The sequence below is a fragment of the Myotis brandtii genome, unplaced genomic scaffold, assembly GCF_000412655.1.
Source record: "Myotis brandtii unplaced genomic scaffold, ASM41265v1 scaffold958, whole genome shotgun sequence".
Classification (NCBI taxonomy): domain Eukaryota; kingdom Metazoa; phylum Chordata; class Mammalia; order Chiroptera; family Vespertilionidae; genus Myotis; species Myotis brandtii.
The window spans coordinates 492,766-513,472 of NW_005371960.1; the positions used below are offsets into that span (position 1 = coordinate 492,766).

At 45.9% G+C, this 20,707-nt stretch overlaps 1 protein-coding gene and 1 long non-coding RNA gene across 2 annotated transcripts in view; both read right to left on the reverse strand.

Moving 5' to 3' along the window:
- Nucleotides 1–20,707, reverse strand: part of CRIM1 (cysteine rich transmembrane BMP regulator 1 (chordin-like)) — a 151,280-nt gene that overhangs the window by 75,190 nt on the left and 55,383 nt on the right. The window lies entirely within an intron of this gene.
- Nucleotides 10,102–14,507, reverse strand: LOC106724758. Its single transcript, XR_001360598.1, has 2 exons — nt 11,957–14,507; nt 10,102–11,306 (listed from the first exon to the last, which is right to left on the reverse strand). It is a non-coding gene; the product is annotated as an uncharacterized LOC106724758 (long non-coding RNA).

Consider the following 20,707-nt stretch of genomic DNA (forward strand, 5'->3'; position numbering starts at 1 on the left):
GCCCTCGGTCACCGCAGAGCTGGGCTCCCCAGTGCCATGCTGCTGCTCTGTTGCTGACCTGTAGGTATTTTCCAGAGATTTTTCTGGCCCTCCTTTCAACTATTAAGTTATTGGCTTTCCAGTCTTTTTTCTTTTCTTTTTTTTTCTTCTGTGTGTCTAGAAGCACCCTCACCACACTAGTTAATTTGTAATTGTGTCTAACAGAGGAAGCAGACCCTCACTGGAGGCTCAGAGGCTCTTTGTATATGAAGGGCCTGAGCTGCTGTAAGTGGGCTTTGCAACGCTATTTGGAAGAGGACAGTCTTCATCTGGGGTCTTCTGTGCTGTGTGTGCCTTTCTCACTACTTGCACGAATGAGGCGCTCGAGGGCCGGAAGCCAGCTCTGCGGGCTCGCACCCACAACTTCAACGCTTGCTGTGAGACTGGCCTACACGCAGGAAAACAGCGGCAGGTAAAAATGAGAGGAGAAAGCTCTGTGGTCCACCGCCTGCTGGTCTGAGAGAATGAAACAGGAGGCAGGAAGGAGAAGCGCACAGCAGCAGGGTGTCAGGATGCGAATGTGATACGGGGAGGAGCAGGGAGCCCGGCCCTGGGATCTCCGGGGCGGAAGTGTGGTCAGAGGGTGGAGAGAATGACAAAGGGGGTTCCCAGGAGAAGACACCTTCCAGGAAGTGTGTGGGTGTTTACATACGGTGGGGGCGAGAGGAGAAGGTAACGCTGCCAGCAGGGAGGGACTATGAGCGCATTCATGAACTCTGGTTTACCCCTTCTTAGGTAAGTGACTACTTTGCTCATCTATCGTTCTTCGGATCTCTAGTAAATTAAAATACTCCTGGAGTCCACGAGAACCTCAGTATCAGGTCCAGAGGTTTAACTGCCTTTCTAGTGAACTAAAAGGAAACAAATGGAAGTTAAAATCCGCACCAAAGACCATGAAAGCCACTGGGAAGGTGTGGAAGACCAAGGCCGGCCTCTCAGGCTTCTTCCGTGGGGGTGACGGCTACATTGGATTTCTGGGAGAAGCGGGTGTTAGACAATTAAGGTTTTGCTCAATGGTATTTCTGCTTATGGTTTACAATAAACGTCTGCCTGTTTTCTGTGAGTGGAGCTGGGAGCTCTCGAAGTATAATCTGTCTTCCTACAGGACAATCACCTACAGGACCGAGTCAATATGAACTGGGCTTTTAGTCCCTAGTAGGGTTATCCTTTCGTCTTTCGTTTTTACATGCCCAGCCCCTGCAGCATAAAGCACATAACCATAGCACTGCGATAGTCCAGTAGCAATAAACTGTTTACATTAAAATGATGACATAAATTGTAATCATTGGGAGGCCCCACCCAGATCCCACTATCTGGATGTGATTACAATAAAAGATCCCTGCAAGGACAGCTGGGATTCTCATTCTCGCCTAATCATTCTAATTTAAACTCCAAAGAGCATACAAGCAACCAAAAAAATGTGTCTTCACCTGTTGTCCTTCAACCCTTCAGTGACCTTCCTACTGAACAGTATGTGCCCTTATGTGCCTGGCTCTCTGCTAGGCTGTCGGAATTCACACCAACCTGAGAACCGTGACTAAGTGGCCCTGCGTCTTCTCTTTGCCCTTTAACATTTGATCCAGGTCCCAACATTCAAGTAGCTCTTGTTTTCCTAGAGACTCACCTCGGTTGTCCGGGTGTCGCTAGCATGTTTCAGAAGACCTGACACTGTACAAAACTGCCCTCAAAGCCACTGAGAAAAGGGAAACCCTTTTGCTGAAGTTTCACTTCTAAACCAGAGTGACTGCATGTGAAAGGTCCAAGGACTCCATGTCCTGGCTTCTCCTTGCTGGCCTCCTCTCGGCACCTTCCCCTTCTCTGCATCTCCCTTGGCAAACACTCCCTACCTGTTGCCTTCTTTTGACTTCTCACGGCTTCCCCTGAACTTGAGACTTTGCAGATGTTAAAGATCATTAGCCCCTTAATATAGAAAAAAAATTCTTGAGAAAAGGTGCAAGTCTGGGCTCGTGGCAGATAACTACCAAGCAACTAGCTCTGGGGTTGAAACCTTATGGAACAGCCAGTTTTTTGCAGGTTGAAAAATAGCTGAATAGCAATTCCACATAGTTCAGCAGAATGCCGCGGCCATGAGTTACCTTATGTCTACGCTCACTCTGTCAGATAACAAATGGGGGACGTCACCAGGACCCTTATCTGCCAAGGAAATTTATTATGTCTTCAAATTAGGGGAGTCCAATGTATTCTTTAAAAGGCTTTAATAAAATTATCCCAGAGTCTCTGGTTTACCAGCACAGGAGGTAGGCAGCCTCCCTTTTCCTGATGAGGCTAGGGAGGCACAGACCACCCAGTGACCTGAAAGTGAAGAAGACCTCCTGTCCTGTGTTTTCCACGAAAAGAGACTAGATTTTTTTCCCATCAAGTCATGAAAAGGAAACGCTGAATTACAGAACTGAAGCATGCAAACTATACCTTGTCCTCACCACCTTTTTTCTTGAGTTTTATTCTTTTTTTTTTTGCACCACCCTCCCCTCCTCCACCCAATCTTCCTCCTACCTTTTATCCCAATGCCTGAATAAAGAGCAAGCAAGAGGATGGAGAAAACGTGGATTAGTGGGAGGGACAGCAAACTAACTCGAGGAAGAGACACTTATTAAATTGATGTCACCCCTTATCCTTCACGTTTGAAACCCTCCCTCCCTCAATGTCTAGGCTCTAACTTGGTCCCCACTCACCCAAATCTCTCCTTTCCCAAAACTATGCCATATCCATCCTACAGCTCAGTGCGCCTGTACTTTGTAGTCTAAAATCTTCAATTACTCCTCACTTGATTGGTCAACTTCTCAGCCTTGCATTCAACACCCTCAGGCCCACATACCGTTTTCCCCAATCTCTCTCTCCTAGTATTTGTCTTCATTTTCCTTATGCTACAGCCACACTTTTATTCTCCAAACCAGCCCAGGCTGCACTGCCTACCCAGTCCACCACCACCACCCCCTCCTCTCCAGCTGTCTAGATCCCATCTGTCTTTCTAGGCCAGCCTCAAAGAACTCCATACTTTTTCAAGGCCCTCCTCCAACTGTTTTGTGGTGACTCACATAATTCGTCTTCCCTCAAGCTCTCTTTGGATCTACCATGTAGATTTGTTAAAGAAATACTTTTTAATGATGAAACAGAACAGGAGATGAGTAAAAGGGGGACAATATTAACTAAATGAAAGTGAGAAGGAAAGCAGTGAGATTTCTATATTGTAAAAAAAATAAAAGGACACCAGCATGATACCTTGAAGCAGAAGTGCTGAGAGCTCAAACAAATTATAAATAAATTAAAAAAATTAAATAACCGCTTTGAGATGAAACTCACATAGCATAAAATTCACCCCTTTTAAAAGTGTGTAATTTGGTGGATTATGTTCACAGGGTTGGGCAACTATCATCGCTACCTAATTTCAGACCATTTCCATCACCTCGAGAAGAAACCCTGAACTCTCCACTCAGCCTCACCAGCCCCTGGCACCTACTGATCTATGTTCTGTCTCTATGGGTTGGCCTATTCTGGGCAGTTCCTATAAATAGACTCATACAATAGATGCTCTGAGGCCTTTTAAACAAGAAGGAACCTGTATCTGCAATCTGCCAGAAAAATCAAGCCTCTAACATTAACCTCAGTATTAAGATAATGACCAATCAAGGTAGCATATCAATAAATGTTTGCATAATGTAATCACAGCTGCAGCCAGGTGGATTGGTTAAGCTGTCTTTTTCTCCCTCAAACAGGTCATGGATTCAGCTCACTGGGCATCTGAGTGCCCAAGAACAATGATGAACAGCATTCAGACATCATCTCGGCCCCTAGAGGGCACTCCCTTCCTTAGGAGGCTCTGAGAGGCAGTGCACACTTATGCTTCATGTTGGTTGCTCCCTGGTCTGCACAGAGTCCCAGGCAGGCCAGAGGCCAGGGTCCTGGCACAGCTTACACGGGGCTTCTAGTCCAGCCTCTCCTTATCTTTCAGCTTCGGGTTCCACTGGTTCCTCCTTATGCCCCGCAGCTGAACAACAATGGCAACATGCCATTCACTCCATCTACCCTCCCCTGCCCCGTATCACCCTGTGCCACAGCTCAGATGTCCACACGCCTAAAATCCCCGCCTCTTCTTCGCCCCTGGTGAATTCCACACAACTTAAGACCCCCTACTCTACAAGGCCATCTCTGATCAAGGAGCAGCCAGGCTTAACTTTCCCTCCTCTGACCTTCAGAAGTACCCAGGGGTACTGAACTCTTAGAGTGTACCTGCTCATCCCACAAAATCAAAGTCCTACTTTTTCTCCTGTGAATTCCCTTAGTGCCGGGGACAAGTCTCTGTCATGTAAAGGAAAACATCAAATGATCCAGGCATCCAAACAATAATCTAGAATGAATATTTTTTCATGGCTAATAAGTCAGAGATTAGACCATGCATTGGTTTTACAGTTTTTATTTTTATCAGTTTTAGGTGGCAAGCTGATTAGTACAACATCAGTGTGTGGACGGAAAGACTATGGAATTGGTCTGGAACGCGGACAGCAGAGTGCTAAACACAAAGACTGTTCTTCTCCAAGTGGGGGCCGGGGCTCCAGAATCTGCCTGTGTAACAAGCTCTCCAGGGGATCCCACTGGAATCTAGGACCAACTTTCTGAGAACTGACTCCTGCCGGTGCAGGCTCTCGGTCACCACAGCTGAATCTGTACTTTCCACTGGGAAAAGCCAAGGTCAACTAGTTTGAACATCTTAATGAGAATGAGGATTTGGAGCATTTGCTCTCGATCATTTACAATAAAGACTCCTTCCTGTGAGTCAGGCACAGTAAAGAAAAGAACAACTTAATTTACTATCCAACACAATCACCCCCCGCCCCCCGCCCCTACAGAACAGGGGTGAATACTAGCAAGGCACTTAAACTCTGGGATGCTCCGTGTTCTCAGCCATAAAACGAGATGGTTGGACCACAATGAGCTTTCTTCTAACTATAAAATCCCACGGTTCTCTTATTGCCAACCCCATTCCCATCACTGCCACGGTCCGATTCTGGCCCATCCATGCCTACTTACTGCCTGCACCACAGCCTCATGCCCCATGCTGGTCTCTTCCTGGCAGCAAGAACCTCAGCCTTCACACCCAGCTCAGGACGGGCCTTCTCTTTGAAGCTTTCTTCATCTTTTCTTTTTTTTTTTTGGGGGGGGGGCAGGAAACTATACTTACACACTTAGACACCCACTGTTCTTTCTCCTTTCCTATGAAAGAAGACCGAGCTATGCAGGAGAAGCAGCAATATGCCCCACATACTGTCTCGTATCGCTAGGCTGTCTTACCTAACCAAGTTAGGGCTTCATTACTAAGTAGAAGAATCAATAGTTTGTTTTGCCAGAAGGACGAGAGAAACCGTGGAGGATACTAAACTATAGGGAACTGCCAGAAGGCGCCGTGGGGCAGAGGAGTCCTCTTTGCTACTCCCATGCCATTCAGCAAAGCACAGGGGCGCCCTGGAATGTGCCCTCGTGGGGGGCGCCATGCAGAGCTGATAGTAAAATGTTATTCTAACATCCCCTACAGTTAACTCCTTGGGTAGAGGAGGAAATCTGGAAGCAGCAAACCATCAGACTCCTCATGTTCCCCAAGCACATCCAAATCCCTGCCCATATCTGGAGAAAAAAATGACCCTGTGAGGTCCTCTGTAAACGATGCCTCCCAACACTGGCTTCATCCCATGTCTGAACTGAGTGCCTGAGCCCTTCCAAAGGGGAGAACCAGTGCCCATAAATCAAAACCACTCTTCATATGTGGGAGGTTAGGGCTCCTTCTCGTCAGGAAACAAGGATAAACATAGAATTAAAAGGGCAAAGTACTTGTACTACTAGGATTCCACACGGTGTATTAATGAAATAACTATCAGGAACGGAAAGTACACTGACACATAGAACATTCCTATTCTGTAAAAAGTAGCTCCAACTTTACTTAAATCTGATGTACTCTCTCTCTACTAATTACATTTATTAACTCTTTCAGGAATGTATACGTTTTAAAAAAGAGGCTGCAAAGAAAACATCCAAAAAGAATGGGTTTCCCACCCGAGGGTCCAACTACCATATGGAAAATTGTATTCCTCTCCACGGAGGTTTCTTAGGGTTATACTTTTTCTCATGTCTCCCCAGGAGAGATTTACTACTAAGTCACAAACCTCCTCCCCCTTTGCTCAAGCTAATTCCTAGATGATCTCTCATTTCGCCCACTCAGGCAGAAATTTCCTTTCAGTCAACAGCAAAACCACTCTGCATTTTTGGGTGTTGTTATATTTTTTTTCCTGGGAAGCAGGGGAGGGGGCTGCAATTGGAGGATGTGCTCCACTACAGGGGAGGTATAAATTGAGGCTATTAAAGGGTGTCCCAACATTCACGCAAAAAGTAATTTTGATAGAAAACACAGGTTTATAATGAAAAATTTTAAATTTTTTATTGATTCATAAAGTATACAATATAAGGTTATGTATGGAATAGCATATCGGGTAAATGGCCTCCACGGCTTTGCTGGCACATACGCACTCTTTTGTTGAAATTTTCCATGACTGTTTTGCATAAATGTGGCTGAATTTTGATGAGGCTCATTTTCATCTTGATTAATCGACAAAATTGTCGCATTTGGGGTTCAGAAAATCCATGAGTGATTGTTGAGAAACAAATGCGTCCACAACGTGTCACTGTTTGGTGCGGATTTTGGGCTGGACGCATCATCGGACCATTCTTCTTCGAAAATGCGGCTGCTCAGGCAATAACAAAAGAGTGCGTATGTGCCAGCAAAGCCGTGGAGGCCATTTACCCGATATGCTATTCCATACATAACCTTATATTGTATACTTTATGAATCAATAAAAAATTTAAAATTTTTCATTATAAACCTGTGTTTTCTATCAAAATTACTTTTTGCGTGAATGTTGGGACACCCTTTAATAGCCTCAATTTATACCTCCCCTGTAGTGGAGCACATCCTCCAATTGCAGCCCCCTCCCCTGCTTCCCAGGAAAAAAAATATAACAACACCCAAAAATGCAGAGTGGTTTTGCTGTTGACTGAAAGGAAATTTCTGCCTGAGTGGGCGAAATGAGAGATCATCTAGGAATTAGCTTGAGCAAAGGGGGAGGAGGTTTGTGACTTAGTAGTAAATCTCTCCTGGGGAGACATGAGAAAAAGTATAACCCTAAGAAACCTCCGTGGAGAGGAATACAATTTTCCATATGGTAGTTGGACCCTCGGGTGGGAAACCCATTCTTTTTGGATGTTTTCTTTGCAGCCTCTTTTTTAAAACGTATACATTCCTGAAAGAGTTAATAAATGTAATTAGTAGAGAGAGAGTACATCAGATTTAAGTAAAGTTGGAGCTACTTTTTACAGAATAGGAATGTTCTATGTGTCAGTGTACTTTCCGTTCCTGATAGTTATTTCATTAATACACCGTGTGGAATCCTAGTAGTACATCCTTCCTTAGGCTGTGGTGGGCCAGGTGGCCTCGGAGGGTGGAGAGGGGGCAGGGGAGAGACGCAGGAAAACCAGTCAGAAAAAGAAGGGACACAGTGTGCTCCGGGAAGGAGGAGCGGGTTTGGATGTGGAGAGTAAGTTTTAAGAGAGGAACATAAGGCATTCTCTCTTCGGAGCCAGGATTCGGGTTTGGATGTGGAGAGTAAGTTTTAATAGAGGAACATAAGGCATTCTCTCTTCGGAGCCAGGATTGCCGACTGCACGAGAAATGAGAAATGCATGCTTTGGGATGTGGGGTTGGCTAGCTTGTGAGCAGGTGATTATCTTGCACCCATTGGCTGAGTGCGGACATGCAGGAGGGCACTAAGCTGCATGGCGGCCGGGGGCACACAGGCCCTGCCTTCCCTTCAGGGAGGCGTTGAACACATAATCACAACGGGGGAACAGTGGGATGTGGACTATCCCATCCCCTTCCCGGGGCCGGTGAAGACCACCACCATGACGTCAGGACAACCCGTCTATTTGAAAACCTGAGCCAAGCGTTGCTGCCTGGGCTGCTAACGCTCCTCCAGAGCCTGCTGGGCCGAGCAGGGCTGGAACAGCTGCCTTTAAGCCCGTGTCCACTTGGGTGTGTGGGGCTGTCAAGCCCCAGGCCTCTGATTCCGGTCATCAGTGCAGAGTGAGGACGCTCTGGCCTCCTGTCCCGGAGGGAAGGTGCATCCCCAGAGTCCTGCTCTGCTCCCGGGACTCGCCCTTCCACGCCGCCTTCTCTGCCTTCCCCACCTTCCCCACCTTTCCTGTGGGGACCACCTCTCAACACCTGAACACCACCACACAGGGCACCACTCAACCCTCTCCTACTTATCACCTGGTTCTCGCCTGAAAACGCTGTTTCCTTGCAGCTCCTCCAGGGAGACCGCAAACTGCCCCCCTCCCCCTTACTTGTTCACCTGGGCTGACGGGAGGTGGACATTCTCCAGGCTGGCCTCTGGCTAGCAGCCCCACCTGGTTGCTCTCCTCTCAGCCAAGCCCTCCCTCGGAGGAGGTGTTGTCTCCTACCCATTGCCTATGGGGGGGAGGGAGAGTCCAGAGATAGCACTCTCACATCAGCCTTAGACTTGAGCTCTGGCCACTTAGGAGCCATATGGCCTCGGGCAAGTCACATCCTCTCCCTAAGCCTCAATTGTACCATATGTAAAAGCCAAGATCATTAAAATATGCCATAGGACTGCTATGTAGATGAAATAAACGGATACGTGCAAAGCACCTCGGACACAGAAGCACTCAACGCCTGCTAGCTATTTCATGTAATTATAAGCTGGACGGCTTCATGTCTATGTGGGAAAGGCATTTTCATCACCCTGACCTCACCCGATTTTTGGAATCCAGTGACTCTGGCTCCCGCTCCCCTTCAGCCGCTCACCCCGATGGCCACAACACTCTGAACTCTCTCAAGTGAAACATCCTGCTCGCTGATCACATGGCTCACCCAGTTCTCTCATCCGTGTGCTCCCCGCACGACTCATCACCCTCACGGCACCGGCACCTCTCCTCCCCAGATCCTTCCCTTTCTCCTCAGTCTGGGGCTCGCCCGGAGTGTACCTCCTTAATGAGACAGCCCCAAACCCCTGGGGCTTACCTGAACCACCGTCCTCATGATGCCTTTAAACGTCCTGCCCCTTTAACCTGCGTTTGCATCTGGTCCCTTGACCCCCAACCCTAAGTTAGTGAAGCCCGGAGATGGCAAACCTGAAGTCTGCAGGAGCTGGGCAGGAGTCCTGGAGGGCAGAGCTACTCCAGACAACTCAAGAGGGTCCCTGCTCCGAGGGGGCATCACTACTCCTTCCGCATAGAAATTAGTTGGGCGGTGTTGCTATACCTTCCAAACGCTCCAGAGAAGCCAGATTTTCACATGAAGCCTCCAGTTTTTCAGTGTTGATGAGTAATCTAAAGATGCCTCCCCACCCCCCCATCCTAAAAAATAGGCAAAAGGAAAACGTGTGTGTGTGTGGCGGGGGGGTCAAATTCAGTCCCAAGGCTGCCAATTGCAAATTGCGATTCAAACCAATGACCTCCTCCTCTGTGCTGCCGAGGGCTGCCGGGGAGAAGCACACGCGCAGCAGTAGCTGTCCTATGTCCTCAACACTGAAGTTCCTCATGTCAATGGCAAACCTCCACTCGCCCCCAAGGACCACTTCTTCAGGATGCTTTTTTCTGACCAGAGGCCCAAAGGTAAACAGCTGATGCTGTGTGGACCCATGCCCGGCAGTGTGAAGGGCACAGACTGCGAAGTGTCCATCAAGTGGGGAGGCGTGGGGGTGGAGAGGAGGACATTCTGGGAAGAGGGGAAAACCTAGTCAAATGTACAGAAACAAGAAAGACTGCAGTGTGTCTAGATTGGAGCAAACAGTTCAGCCCACCAGGAGCATATTATGTTGGGAAGGGGACTGGGGGACCTTGTAGGAGGCTTGCAGGGAACGTGGCTAGAGAGGTTGGCCAGGGATGGCTAAGGGAGCCTGCGTATCACACAGAGAAGCATCTTTAATGGAAAACATCTTAAACAAGGGACGCAGTCTTGCAAAGAGGAGGTCATCTGAGGAGAAAACAATTGTCATGAATTTTATTCTTCTTGAATCATAAAGATAGGTGGGATTAGAATGTTTTAAGTCGCAAAACATATTAAAAGTTTAAAAAGCAATGACGCCAATAGCCTAGAATGCCCTTTCCTCTTTCTCCATCTGCCGAACTCTGACTCATGCTTAAAGATTCAGCTCAAAAGTCAAAACTGACAGTTTTCCGAATGGGAATTAATCTCTCTCTGCTCTGTGAGCTTACTTTTCCTTTTGCACACTTCTACTTCTCAAGCATGTAGCAGTTTAAACACTAGTGATTTATACATGTTCGCCTTCCCTTTAGACTGCAAGCTCCTTCGTACTGGTGACGACATCTTAGTCCCAACAGGTAGTACAATGCCTGGCACAAGATAAATACTCAAAAATTTGTTCCCTGAACACACCAAAACCACTGATGGTGGGACTTGCCACAGATGAACTGTCTATAAATGTAACTAAAAGCATATATTATTTACCTGTGTTAGGCACTATATAAGGTGCATCCTTGCCATCAAAAACTACACAATCTAATGTCTTAGGAAGTGTCAGAAGATTCTTCAAGAAACCCTGGTCTCGCTATGGAAATCAAAGCACTTGATCACGTCATCACAGGAGCCATGAGATACAACTTCCTTCCTTTCCAAACAAGGGCAAAGCCAGGGAGAGAGCATTTAAAAGGCGGCCGTCTGTATGCTACACTGGACTGACAGAGCATGTCCAAGAGAAACTAGCTGTCTTGACCCTCAGGGTCCCAGTTAAGCGGTTACATATCTACTGGGCGAACAGAACCCCAAGCCCTCTGCAAACTGTGCCTACACAGCGAGGAGGAGCCCGGTCACTCCCACCCAACGTAAAGGTGCAAATGAAGACTGGAACACATGCTATGGAATTTGGGGGTGCGGTTGGCATTTCCAGAAGAAGGAGGATTTTTAACATTTTAGGTTTGCTTATTTGTGATGTAAACAACTTCCCAATACACTTTTGCAGAGCTGTGTGGCACCGTGGTTCTGGTGGCCTGTGCCATGAGGATGATAACATCAATGGGGCTGGGCAGGGTTCGCACGATCCATGCGGTGGAGTCTGCTTTCCAAGTTTCCCGCAAGTGTAATGGAATTCACAGTTGAGTCTTTCAGTGACAGTCAGAGGGCATGTATTTAGACTCTGGTGACGGCCAGGCCCATTCAGACCAAACTGTAAGCCAACGAAGCCAGAGGGAGAGCCTTGAGCTTTGTTTCAGGACTGAAACCCATATAAATAAAACTATACACTATACACTGGTCAACCTCACGGTGAAACACGGGTCTAAGGCGTGTGGGAAGGAAGCGCAGGGCTTCCACATATGAAGCAAATTACTGACAGATTAACGTCTCTGCACGGGAGATAGTTCATCTCCAGCGGGCAAGGGCTCTACTTCTAGGAAAGCACAGCTTCCTCCATCTGGGGACACGTCCAATAACAACATGGAATTCCTACAACTATTTTGTTTTAAAAACATCAGAGTTTAATATAGACTCTGGCTTTTTTTAGTTATGAGATGACTTGCTCTTTTGGGCCAAAAATTACTGTGACAGAGGGCAACAGAATAGATGTTCTTTTCTTAGTTGAGAAAGAAGGGCTTCGAATACATTTCCAAACTTTTCCCCCCGCATGTGTTTAAAAACTGAGAGAACGCTACCATGATAGCATGTCAGGAGTCAGAGAAATGGTTTAGATCTGTGCTATGCTAATGCATATTTTACATATTGTATAATTTTACGTTTCCCCTTAAAAGCAGCTGGATAAATTATCCAAATGAAAGGAAACCACCAAAAAAGTGAAGTGAATGAGAGAAATTTGCCTACCAATAGACTGACCTTTAAACACAGGAAACAAAAGCTATTATTAAGTGCCATCTTCTTTGAGACAAAGTCCTGGGAATAGATGAACATGATAATTAATTATAAGGTTTGATAATGTCCTTGTGAAAATGCATCTCTAGGGCCAGTTTCCACTGGCTATTTAAGTAGGTATTATACAAGCAATTTAATCACCTAACACGATATTAAAAGCATATGGGCCTACAGTACATATTACCTAGTGATCTAAAGAGCTTAATACCATCTCAAAGAACTAGGGCGTGCTCCCAGTGCTATGATTAAAAAAATCTGTCAATTCCAAGCCACCCTCCGGATCCGGCTCTGATGTATGTGCCTGGTTGGGCTAATGTGCCCGTGTTCCCGACTGTGCAATCCTCAACCCCGTGCCCCCAACACCCTCGTAGAGATTTAAACAGCAGGATGATGGCCGAGGCTCTGGAGATAAGAGCCGACTGAGCAGCTCTGGGAAGCTCAACCACCCAAGTGGAAGTAGGTTAGCAAACAAAGTGAAAGCACTCTTGACACCGTCCCTCCACCACTATTACTCAGAAGCAAGGGACGACTCAGACGTTACTGGAGCAGAGGAATAAGAAAATCCACCGAGTTCTCAGTAAGATGGGAACTGTGTCATCCTAAGATTTAAAAATGCAGGCAAATAGGGAGGGATATGAAAAATTATCACTAGTTATTCCCTGTGTGCTTTTTTTTTCTTTTTTAGGTCCTTGGTTTCTTACTTTGGACGTAGAGCTGGCATTATTACTTTATGGCTTTTTCTTAAATTCAGGTTTTCTTATTTGGTACAATGCCATCCATTCATTTTCTTGAGGGCAGACTACTCAGTTGGTGTGCGTTCTCTTATCACTTTCCAAAGGCCTGAAGCTGTTTTGAACTGGCCGAGGTGATATCTGCTAAGCTGTCGAGTTCCTTCCAGCTTGGGCCCTCTTATTCGTCGCCGTTCCCCACACCAAGCCCTGTGTTCTCTGTCTTCCATGAGGTCCCCCCTGAGCACTTTCCAATCTGCGCCCTGTTTTCACTCACTGTAGCTTTGGGGTTAGAGTCATTCCGATTCAACTCAAGTGCTTCTGAAGGGAAGAGACGATCTGCCAAAGATTCCATTCCGCTGGCTTCATCCGGTATGAGTCAACTTCAGGCTGTGAATTCTGGAAGCTCCTTTCCGAAATATCTGTATCCTTCACAGGAAGCAGTGTGCTAGCAATCTGCTAAGATTCCGTCACCAAAACACAGTATCGCACCAAGAAACCAGGACCGAGGAATGGGAACGAAGCATCCTCGATCTTCCACGTGAAGTAGCAGTATGAACTTGTGCATGTTACGGAGAAGGTGAGTTCCTCCCCGCTGCTCTGGTTGTGGCCTGTATATCTGACATATCTCAGCTACAATGGGGTTGGCATCCTTCCTTTTATCTTAGTTCACTTCCTGGACCTACAGAGTTTGGAGCTATTATGAAAAATGACAGGGTGTGAGTTGGAAATTGTCTTCTAAGGTGAATGTCTTGTAAGAGAGAAACAAAACTGAGGCTTAAACAAAAACATGGAACTTAATTCGGCAGACTGCTTTTTGTTTTAAGAGAAAAAGGAAGTGATGGTCCAATCAAAGTTAGGAACAAAGAATCTAAAACTCCTCCCCGAAGGCAATGCTCTGTGTGTCTATGTGTTTGTGTGTAAGTGTGAAATACAGAACACTCCAATAAGAATATGGAAGAGCTAAATAAACAGGAGTTACAGGGAAGAGAGACAAAGACAGAACCTCAGGGAAAGTACAGCTCGTAGAAACCACGATCTATTGGAAAGCAGTTTCTAAGAGTAAAGCCTTATACCATGAATTCAGCCTTTGGTCAGATCGCCTCTGCATCTGCTATATAAGGAACTATCTATTCATAGGTATATTTTAAAAACATAACAGGCAATCTACTTTATTGGATTATCACCCAGCTCTACAATTCAACCAGCGCTGATGACTGTGGTTTAAATCGTTAGTCTAATCGTTTATTTCATTTTGCCATTTCTAAGGTTTCCTAGTGAAAAAATGAGGAAAAAAAAGTAACCACCATTCTTTCATGACTTCATTTGGACTTGTTCCCCTTCCTCTCACTATGCAAATCATGTATTTCCCCATTATCTGTGGGACACGGGGATTTTCTAAAACTTTCCTTCTCCTTCCTTTCCCAGGAGTCTCCTGTTGCCAGCGGCGTGGGTTCCTCCCCTCTAAAGGGTTTAGGAAAGTCAAAGAATGTCAAGGTTGAAGTTACTTTTGTGGTCATCAAATCCCTCCTCTCCTCCCTCTTTCACAGATAAGAAAGCAGACCCAGAGGAAGTGAGAGGTGTGTCCAAGTTCATGCAGAAAGGGGCCTGGATTCTGGCGCTCAACTTCAGCCAGGTGCTCTCTGCACGGTGACACATGATGCATGGACGATTCTTTAGCCGCTGGACAGTTTGTTCATATGTACTTCGCTCACAGAGGACAACAAAGCAAAGTATAGGACATGGACTATTAAGCCTTCTGAGTGGGGCTGGGGAGGGGCTCAGGCTGACAGGACAGGGCTGCCTGGTGGGGCTTGTACTAACAGCACAGCCTGGCTCTGCCACTCACTGGGCAGGGCCCTTCATTGGGTGAGGATCCATCTCTGAAATGGGAGAGCCATACAACCTGCCCCCTGGTGGAGGGGGAAGAGTGTGTGTGTGTCAGAAAGCGAGATATAACTGTCCGGGTACAGGTTCTGAAAGAGAACGGGACATTTTAGTCGGAGAGGCCGGAGCCAGGGAGCTGGGCTCGCTGTGCTGGGCTCGAGCAGGAGAAACCCTATTTTAAGTTTGAACACTATAAACAATGACTTATTTCCACCACAAAACAATCCGACTGGATTTTTCTCCATAACTTTTAGGAAATGCCTATTTATAGACAGAAATTGATAACAGAACATTTCAGAACAAAAAGTTTGGGACAAATCTCATTAAAATAAATTTAGAAAGGGTGACTGTCAGTAACATATGACCCTCATTCATCTTAATAAAAATATAAAAATAGTTATGTAACAAATCAAAATGCACAGGGTACTGAAAACCTCATTTGAGTTACAGTGAAAGTGAATAATGTAGAGAGGTAACACTGTCTAGATGTTTAACTAGTTAATGTCTACCCTGGAAGCCTGTATCTAAAAAGACTGGTGAAAAGTTACAGGGGTCAAGGGAAGATTCTGTAAAATCGGGCACACACACACACACTGGAGATAGCAAAGAGTGAGGAGTATAGAGACAAAAACTGTGTCCTAGGAGCTCTCTGGAGAAATAGCCCCCCTGGGGCTGAGGGCAGGGCTGGCTGGCACAGGAGAACATGGGATGCCCAGGTGTACAGCCCAGGCTGGGTCTACCCTCTACTCATCTGGTGGGTCCATTTCCCTCTGACAACCATTACTGAATCAACCACTATAGAGGAGAATTTCCATGCAACACCTTTGAAAGGTTTTATTGTGGGCTTGTTTTGGAATTGACTTGGTTTCATTAGGCAGGTCTTGTGGCATTCCCTTCGGGTGATGAGAGAGCACTGAGTTTAACTAAGTAGTCACAACATACCTGAAGGAGGCGAGTTAAAAAAGAAAGGTTGGCTAAATGATGCTTAAAGCTGAGGTGGTTCTCCGAGGCTCCTCGAGCAAGTCTGCTCCCAGGCGAACTGCTGATGGGCAAGGGAAGAGAGACCCAGAAAGGTAGGGAAAGGAGCTGAACCACCAGGTTGCTTGAAGGACACCTGAGGATGGGAGCCCCAGGGCCAGAAGGACATTCCCCTTGGGAAAGGGTCACATATCTGCAGCCCTCCACTTTCTACAACCAGAAAATGAAATCTAACGAGCACCTACATGACTAAACGTATGCTGTGGCAGCTTAAAAAATGGCCACAGACTCTTTGCCGTTTCTCCTGTGGGATCTATTGTCGGCTCTTTGAATCGGGGCTATCCTGGTGACTTGCTTTGGCCAAGAGAATATGGTGGGGGTGGTGCTGTGTGACTTCCAAGAGGTCTCTTAAGGCTTTGCTACTTCCTCTCAATTCTGCCTTCAGGTAAGGAGGCCTCCCAGCCATCCCAGCTGAGTTCCCAGACATGTGAGTGACATCACCTTAGACCTCCCAGCCTCAGATGAGGACCGGCCAGCTGACTATAGAAGAGCAGCCCAGTTGACACAGTTGTGAGAAATAATAAATCATTGTTGTTTTAAGCTATTACATTTGATGGTGCCTGTTACACAGCAATGAGTAACTGAAGCATACGTATATCGTGTTAATATGTTCTATGCTGATATAAATAAGTATGTGGATGAGATCTGAATTCATATTCATTGAGACCTGAATTCATATTCATTGATATATTTCCTGGACTTAAAACACACATACACACAATCATCAAAAAAACTGCAGTGAGAGCACAGGCCTTTGAATCAAAGAACGTGGGCTCAAGACTTGGACCTGCTCTGTCCCTTGTACCAGAGAACACTTATGATTTTGCACAAGTCACGTATTTCTCAACCCGTTTTCATGTCCGTAAGTTCCTCATGGAGCCAGATGACAATAAAATGAGAATAACCAAAGTGAATGCTTTGTAAACAGCAAGGCACAGTACACAGTTAAGCTGTCTTTGGTACTGCTACCCTACGTGCTACTTACAGAATTTTTTGTTTTTCCTTCTCTGCAAAGACGTCATTGGGATCCAAGTGACTACCCTAACTGTCTGGCTGTAAGCTTCCTTTTGCTTGGAGGTGCTTGCACACACACATACAAAAGGCCTTCCAAAGACATTCAAGTGCCATGAGCCACATGGACAGTCCCATTTCTCCTTCTTATCATGCAGTGCTTAGGCCCAATGTACGGCCCAGCGCACTCACTCCCTTCCACTACCTTCTGAAAGGTGTGATGAGCTGCCATAGAGCTCCCATCACAGTCCAGGGCCAAGAGAAGAGAAAAAGATGGAAAGAATTGGCAGGGGGCCTGGAAACCTAGACCAAGCCGAGGGAGGGAAGAACTAAAAATGGTTAAAAGCTAATTATATCACATAAGAATGATGTCTACACAGGGTGAAACACCGAAAAAGAGGGAAACACAGGATGATGGGCCATTATGAAAAAGAAGAGATGCAGCAAGGAACGAAGGCATAACCTGTGCTTAGAAAGGGCAGAGGGAGGTGGGAAAACCAGAGTGGTCAGGAGCAGACACAGAAGGGGATACCCACGTGTGAAAGGCACATCTAGAGTCAGTGTCTGTCACGTGTGAGGGCTCAATTCATGAATAAACGAATAACTGAGTGAATGACTGAACTGAAAAGAGACAACTCTAAAGAAAATTAACAAATTGAGCGAGGACTCACCCAGAAACAGGGCAGCAAACGACCTGAACAGGTGACATAGTCTCACTGGGAATGGCAACTCCATTCGGATGGAAATGAAGGAGGGAGAGGATTATTTTTTAAGATAAGGTGGGAGAAAGTCCACACATTCCTTTTGTAGTCTATGGAAGGCATAATACATCCTTACAAAAATCAGGCTCGACTACATTTCCATTGCAAAGTCACATAGCAGTCAACATTTATCTAACATATCATAGAAAATCTTTAATTCTTTTGGACTAATTCTTTCATTTTTTAACATACTTTTATTGATTTCAGAGAGGGAGAGGGAGAGAAAGATCAGTTTGACGCTCTAGCCACTGAGCCAAACCGGCTAGGGCTGGACTAAGAAAAAGTTTAACATGTTTCTATATCTTGATTTAAAAGTAAAATACAACCTGCCCCCTGGTGGAGGGGGAAGAGTGTGTGTGTCTCAGAAAGCGAGAGATATAACTGTTCCGGGTACAGGTTCTGAAAGAGAACGGGACATTTTAGTCGGAGAGGCCGGAGCCAGGGAGCTGGGCTCGCTGTGCTGGGCTCGAGCAGGAGAAACCCTATTTTAAGTTTGAACACTATAAACAATGACTTATTTCCACCACAAAACAATCCGACTGGATTTTTCTCCATAACTTTTAGGAAATGCCTATTTATAGACAGAAATTGATAACAGAACATTTCAGAACAAAAAGTTTGGGACAAATCTCATTAAAATAAATTTAGAAAGGGTGACTGTCAGTAACATATGACCCTCATTCATCTTAATAAAAATATAAAAATAGTTATGTAACAAATCAAAATGCACAGGGTACTGAAAACCTCATTTGAGTTACAGTGAAAGTGAATAATGTAGAGAGGTAACACTGTCTAGATGTTTAACTAGTTAATGTCTACCCTGGAAGCCTGTATCTAAAAAGACTGGTGAAAAGTTACAGGGGTCAAGGGAAGATTCTGTAAAATCGGGCACACACACACACACTGGAGATAGCAAAGAGTGAGGAGTATAGAGACAAAAACTGTGTCCTAGGAGCTCTCTGGAGAAATAGCCCCCCTGGGGCTGAGGGCAGGGCTGGCTGGCACAGGAGAACATGGGATGCCCAGGTGTACAGCCCAGGCTGGGTCTACCCTCTACTCATCTGGTGGGTCCATTTCCCTCTGACAACCATTACTGAATCAACCACTATAGAGGAGAATTTCCATGCAACACCTTTGAAAGGTTTTATTGTGGGCTTGTTTTGGAATTGACTTGGTTTCATTAGGCAGGTCTTGTGGCATTCCCTTCGGGTGATGAGAGAGCACTGAGTTTAACTAAGTAGTCACAACATACCTGAAGGAGGCGAGTTAAAAAAGAAAGGTTGGCTAAATGATGCTTAAAGCTGAGGTGGTTCTCCGAGGCTCCTCGAGCAAGTCTGCTCCCAGGCGAACTGCTGATGGGCAAGGGAAGAGAGACCCAGAAAGGTAGGGAAAGGAGCTGAACCACCAGGTTGCTTGAAGGACACCTGAGGATGGGAGCCCCAGGGCCAGAAGGACATTCCCCTTGGGAAAGGGTCACATATCTGCAGCCCTCCACTTTCTACAACCAGAAAATGAAATCTAACGAGCACCTACATGACTAAACGTATGCTGTGGCAGCTTAAAAAATGGCCACAGACTCTTTGCCGTTTCTCCTGTGGGATCTATTGTCGGCTCTTTGAATCGGGGCTATCCTGGTGACTTGCTTTGGCCAAGAGAATATGGTGGGGGTGGTGCTGTGTGACTTCCAAGAGGTCTCTTAAGGCTTTGCTACTTCCTCTCAATTCTGCCTTCAGGTAAGGAGGCCTCCCAGCCATCCCAGCTGAGTTCCCAGACATGTGAGTGACATCACCTTAGACCTCCCAGCCTCAGATGAGGACCGGCCAGCTGACTATAGAAGAGCAGCCCAGATCACACAGTTGTGAGAAATAATAAATCATTGTTGTTTTAAGCTATTACATTTGATGGTGCCTGTTACACAGCAATGAGTAACTGAAGCATACGTATATCGTGTTAATATGTTCTATGCTGATATAAATAAGTATGTGGATGAGATCTGAATTCATATTCATTGAGACCTGAATTCATATTCATTGATATATTTCCTGGACTTAAAACACACACACACACAATCATCAAAAAAATCTGCAATGAGAGCACAGGCCTTTGAATCAAAGAACGTGGGCTCAAGACTTGGACCTGCTCTGTCCCTTGTACCAGAGAACACTTATGATTTTGCACAAGTCACGTATTTCTCAACCCGTTTTCATGTCCGTAAGTTCCTCATGGAGCCAGATGACAATAAAATGAGAATAACCAAAGTGAATGCTTTGTAAACAGCAAGGCACAGTACACAGTTAAGCTGTCTTTGGTACTGCTACCCTACGTGCTACTTACAGAATTTTTTGTTTTTCCTTCTCTGCAAAGACGTCATTGGGATCCAAGTGACTACCCTAACTGTCTGGCTGTAAGCTTCCTTTTGCTTGGAGGTGTTTGCACACACACATATAAAAGGCCTTCCAAAGACATTAAAGTGCCATGAGCCACATGGACAGTCCCATTTCTCCTTCTTATCATGCAGTGCTTAGGCCCAATGTACGGCCCAGTGCACTCACTCCCTTTCACTACCTTCTGAAAGGTGTGATGAGCTGCCATAGAGCTCCCATCACAGTCCAGGGCCAAGAGAAGAGAAAAAGATGGAAAGAATTGGCAGGGGGCCTGGAAACCTAGACCAAGCCGAGGGAGGGAAGAACTAAAAATGGTTAAAAGCTAATTATATCACATAAGAATGATGTCTACACAGGATGAAACACCAAAAAAGAGGGAAACACAGGATGATGGGCCATTATGAAAAAGAAGAGATGCAGCAAGGAACGAAGGCATAACCTGTGCTTAGAAAGGGCAGAGGGAGGTGGGAAAACCAGAGTGGTCAGGAGCAGACACAGAAGGGGATACCCACGTGTGAAAGGCACATCTAGAGTCAGTGTCTGTCACGTGTGAGGGCTCAATTCATGAATAAACGAATAACTGAGTGAATGACTGAACTGAAAAGAGACAACTCTAAAGAAAATTAACAAATTGAGCGAGGACTCACCCAGAAACAGGGCAGCAAACGACCTGAACAGGTGACATAGTCTCACTGGGAATGGCAACTCCATTCGGATGGAAATGAAGGAGGGAGAGGATTATTTTTTAAGATAAGGTGGGAGAAAGTCCACACATTCCTTTTGTAGTCTATGGAAGGCATAATACATCCTTACAAAAAGGGTGGTTACTTTCACCCAAGGTGAGTCTCTATCGCCAAACTTTGATATTTCATCTGATGTTGTCCTAACTGCACA